Below are 5,309 nucleotides of genomic sequence, written 5' to 3'. Positions count from 1 at the left end.
ATAAACTCATTAAGATTCCTTCAAATAAAATCCCATTTACATCCTTTATTTTCTATAGGGAAATTAAGGATTTCTGGTAGTAGATTTTTTTTTTTTAATTCTTGGGAGATGCAGCATTTGCAGCCTTCTGCTCCCCATGTCTGTGTAGCAGACCAAGGAAGAGAGCAGAACAAGTGTTGGCCATATCTCTGAGATTAAAGACCACTCTATGGGATTTGCTTAGCCACGGCCTGAAGCAGTGATTGAGCATCTAGTGAAGGGATAAACCTCCCTGGGAGCACAGGTGGAAGCAATTTAACCTTGTGACTGCAAGGGATGGACCCTGTCTCCACCCCTTCCTGACCACATTTAAGGGCTGACAGCCACAAGGAAAGGATGCCTACCTGGAGATCTCTCCTTTTGGAGTTTTTGGTGAGCTCTGATCATTGGGATGGATAAGCAAATCTTTCTTTCTTCTTTTAACCAGATTGTGACTGTTGCCCTTTTTTGTGGTAATTTAGCATCTCTGGCATCACCTTTCCCTACAACCATCTTCAGTAGAACTTCCTGCAGTGGTGCTTCCTGCTATTCTTCCAGCTCAGGGATGCTGATGTGGGACAAGATACTCTGATAAAGATTTGAAGAGCAGACCAGATTGTGACTTTCATTTGCAGTGGTTCCTAGTTCATAATCCTGAAGGACAAACGCAGAGGAGCACATTCAGACGGATCCTAGGAGTTCTGAGAGCATGCTGCAGGGCCAACATGCACGGAGGCTCCTGTTCACAGTCCTGCAAGGCCTTTTGTACAGTACTCTTACACAAATTATGTTACGTTTTGGTTTCAATGTTCTTTTTCTCAATTTCCACTTGTTCTGCTGCATTACCTTATGGCAAAGGTTTTTTTGAGGAGCTAAACCTAAATCTCACTGAAGTATTTAATTAGAAATAGCCTCACTGAAATAAATTATTTAAACCTTAAAGGCTTTGCTTCTGAGCCTGGCTGATGTGTGCCAAACCACTGTGGATGTTAAGGTGAGAAGCCCTCGCTTAATGGCACCCTCACATCCCCTTTCCATGGGTAGCAGCTGGCAAACAAGCAGGTAGGCTGTAATGATGTGATGTGTTCCATTGGATTTATTGAGCGAGGAGTAATGACCTGAAAACTGGAACCGTTTGGACTCAGTTGTAGCAAATAGGTACAAATTTTTGTGTACATTAAGAGTGCTGGAAAAAATTCAGACTATTTCCTTGTGCTGTCAAGAGCCGTTAGTAGATGCCAACATGCAGTGCCAGAAGGACTATAAATTCCAGAGCAATAATATGAAGGCTTTTTTTTTTTTTTTTTAATTTTAATTTTTTTTATATCCTAGGTTAACCACAAGTCTTCTGCAAGTGCTGAAAAGCAGTTTGCTGCCCTTGCATCATCAGCTGTGCAGACACAGTTAGTACCTGTGCTGGATGGATGGTGAGCTGCCTTGTGCTGAGTGGTACCTGGGGGAGAGCCTGAAGACTGAGCTTCTGCTAGGTGCTGTGCAGGCGTTTCACCTCTTTTGCCTTAATTTGATGGGTGCAAGTAAGTATGGGCTTGTAATTTTTAATGGAATTATTAAATTAGGCAAACTACTGCAAACACTGTTTGTTAATTCAATATTTCACTTACAGAGGCTGATGGAGTCTGGCCCGTAGGCATAGGTGGGGGAATTGTTACAAGAAGTTGAGCTGGGCTCTGCTTTAGGAGCTGGGATGTATGCTGGAGTTCTTCTCCTGACCTGGAGCTGCATTGACGTGTGCTGCTGTTCTGACTTTCTCAATGGAACCTTGTGGGTGGTGAAGTGACTAGAGAAAATCTGATCCAAAACTGCTTAAAGATAAAAAGTCGTCTGGGAACGTTGGTCGGATGCTGATAGTAATTAAATTCTAGGTTTTTAATCAGAAAATTGTAGCAATGTAATTTTAACTTTCCATAATCTACACTCTACGTGCAGATTCATAAGACAGTTCACTCAAGCCCGGCTCAGATCTCTCTATTTTGCAAACTATTATGGGCAACAATTAAAATTAGTACTGGAAGTACTAGAATTGTTTTGTTTCCTCACTTCTCTTCATGCACAGAGGAAAACATGTGTAAATTCAAACACTTCAGCTGTGTGATTGATGTATTTCATCTCCCAGCTCTGTGATCTTCTGTCTTGTCGCCATCTGCACAAAGGTTTCTTTGCAGCTGCCTGATTTCCCTCATCCCTGCAGGCTGTGCTGGGGGTGGTTGGATCCCCTGCCTGGGGTCTGAGGTATGGGATGTGGGCAGGTGGCCCTGGGACTGCAGGCACTGAGTCGAGGCATGGGATGCTCTCAATGCTTTTCCTGCACGAGATGGGTCATGGAATCATAGAATGGACTGGGTTGAAAAGGACCACAATGAGCTTCTAGTTTCCCCTTCTTTGCTATGTGCAGGGTCACCAACCACCAGAGCAGGCTGCCCAGAGCCACATCCAGCCTGGGAAGATGGATGTGAAGATGGAGATGTCCTGGAGGAGGAAAGAGACCTCCAAAGGGCTTGGGATGAACACCCCGGTGTCTGATGAGGCAGGAATCATTACCCAGGCGAGGCTCCTTCTTGGCTCAGTATTTTTTGAGGTGTATTGCATTCAGTACCTAGGCTTAATTGCTGGCTGTAATTAACAGGGGAGGTGGCTGTCTTTAATTATGCCTTTTAATGAGCCAGCCCATAATGCTGGCTATCACATATCCACTGTGAGATCTTGCTGCAGCTATTGGGTGCAGTCCTTCCTTGCCATCTTGTTGCATGGAACAACTCTACTAGCCTTCCTTAGGTCCTTCCTAAGGGCTGGTGGAGTCACCCAGAGCTGCTTGGGAAGGCTGAGATGTGGTGGCATGTGTTTATGGTCTCCTGCAGGAAGGTTGAGAGTGGGGAGGACGCAGTGACAGCAGCAGATGGGGTGGCTGTGGCTCATCAACTGGTGATGTGATTTGCTATGCCCATGATGCTGGGTGCTTGTGGTGCTTCTCCAAAGAAGGCATCAAAAGAAAACTCTGGATGTGTCCATTATTTAAAGAAGAAAAAAGTGAACTAGAGAGGAGGGGAATGTTTTTTAATATGCTTTCACTCTTTTCTTTGAGACACCCTTTTCTTTAGCAATGTAATTATTCTTAAAATGCAGTTGACCTTTCACTTCTGCAAACCTTTGCAGTTTTGCCCCGTGATGTTTTAGTTAACATTCGACGTAAAGAACTGAACAGTTGGGAGATTTCTCTTTGATCAAATTGCCTTTAGCCACATGTAGGGTTGTGCATCTACATGTGGGGCTGCGCAGGTGCTTTCTGGCTTAAATCCCTCTCGTAGAGGGGTGAAAAATCATTCAAAGTAGCAGTTATGTGGGCTGTGTCCTCTTACAGAACTGCTACAAGGGTTGATCAGCTGGTACAGCTCAGCACAGCGCGCCAGCATCCACAAAATGGGAATATATGTATGTATATATTGAACATACAACTAAGCACCCAAAGATGGGAGAGCTGAGAGCAGAATGCACCAGCTCTTCTGCTTTGTGGAGATACTACAGCAGGCAGTTCATCAAATTAAAACAAATGTTTTCATAATGTGGAGTAATAGAAAATGATTTTATTAGTGCGTGCACTTAATTCTGATAAATGATTGTCTGTGTCCTCCAAGAGGACATGAAATGATACCGTGTTGCACAACAAGCAAAAAATACACATCTAATCAAATTTCTGGGGGTTGTCACAACATTTGTTCAAATAAACACAGTGTAGGGCTATAATCTATCATGCATCTTGTGGCACGTTGCCATACCCCATCACCCTCCTTTTCTGTCACCTTTAGGCAAATCAAATAATGCTCTTTTAAAGTAACAGGTATTCATTTATGTACTGGTTTCTGGTCTCCGTTAGGTCTGAATCTGAGCAGAAATTGTGTTTCTCTGGGCTGCGTTTTGCACCTGGGCCTGAAGTCAATTCATTATCTGCAGTTCAGAGCATGAGAATTAATCCCAGGTTGGAGGCAGCCCTGCAGTGGGTGAGGGAACTGAATCCACGGACACTGCAGCTGCCCTCCTGACAAGCAACTGCTTCCCTCTATTCCTCGTTATTTAATTAACACCAATGCTTCCAGCAGTTCGATGGGCTGGGGAGGTCCTCAGCCTTTGGATCTACTAATTGGGAGGAGGCATTTCTTTCATGTTAACAGCATGCACTGCAGTGCTCCCATCAGCACACTCAGGTCAGTGCTGGCATTTTGGGGAATTATTCCCTTATTTTTCACCATTTTCCTCTATTTCCCCATTCCAGCTGCTGATGCTTCTTCTGCCCTGCCTCGTGTTGGCAGAATCCCTCATGGCTCTGCTCACTCCTTCTCCATGGTGGTTTTAACACCAGGACTGCCACTCCACTCTTGCTGAGGCAACAAGACCAAAGCCTGACTGTACTTTAAATAACCAGGTAGTGCTTCAGTATCTCAATTACTGTGTGAAGCAGCTTGCATCATATCTGAAAAATGAGTTATAATTTGGGGACTGGCCGTAGTGACCTTTGGAGGTCCCTTCCAACCCCTGTGTTTCTGTGATTATCAGTCGTGGGTAAGCAGAACTGGCAGTTGAATGAGGTACAGGGGCTTAAATGATGCACTGAGCTTGGGAATGATCTGAGGGTTGGCACACCTCTACAGCAGTGGTTTCTGTTTATGTTCTTCAAGCATGTTTTTCCTGGAGAACACAAAGGCCCACACAGCGATGGATGGGGCATGCTGTCATTTTGAGTCACTGTATTTTGGGGTGGAATAGGGAAGCTCCTTAAAAGCAGGCAATGTCACATTTGCAGCTTTGTTTTCATGGACGAATATTGCTTTGAGACTAATCTAAGCTCTGTGTATTATTTGGTACCAAAAGTGTGCTGTGAAACTCCATTTCAAAGTACTCTCAAGGTCATTTATATGCATATAACGGGTGGATAAGTCAAGCAAAGAGCCCTTCTCTGCCACTCTGGGCACTAAGTCATGCTGAGACATCCATGCTAGGAGCCAGAATAGATACCAGCACAAGTTTGTTGCTTTGCTACCCTGCTTTCTGCCTCACATACCCATCTGCTCAGCTCTGTTTCTGCAGAACACAGAGGTGGTGGCTGAGGTTTGTGACATGGGGGGGAGATGGCAGAGTCAATGGTGAAGGCTGACTTGTTGTGGAGGGACAGCTGGTAGGAAGCTGGCATCACTGCGCTCTGTGAGCCCACCCTGAGCTGGCAATTCACTGAGAGCCTTTTTGGAGACTGTGTGTTGTTTTGTTTAATAGAAAACACGCTT

The 5,309-nt window shown here is 44.7% G+C and overlaps 1 long non-coding RNA gene across 1 annotated transcript; it reads left to right on the top strand.

Annotated features, from left to right (window-relative positions):
- The first annotated feature begins 382 nt into the window (after positions 1-382).
- On the top strand, positions 383-2,021 carry LOC122175891. The gene is made up of 3 exons (XR_006177549.1): positions 383-411; positions 1,351-1,553; positions 1,643-2,021. It is a non-coding gene; the product is annotated as an uncharacterized LOC122175891 (long non-coding RNA).
- Positions 2,022-5,309: the final 3,288 nt, after the last annotated feature.

This window comes from Lagopus leucura, unplaced genomic scaffold (assembly GCF_019238085.1).
Source record: "Lagopus leucura isolate 7727_CA_CO unplaced genomic scaffold, USGS_WTPT01 Super-Scaffold_741, whole genome shotgun sequence".
In the NCBI taxonomy this organism is placed as follows: Eukaryota; Metazoa; Chordata; class Aves; order Galliformes; family Phasianidae; genus Lagopus; species Lagopus leucura.
This window is presented reverse-complemented; position numbering and strand designations above follow the sequence as displayed.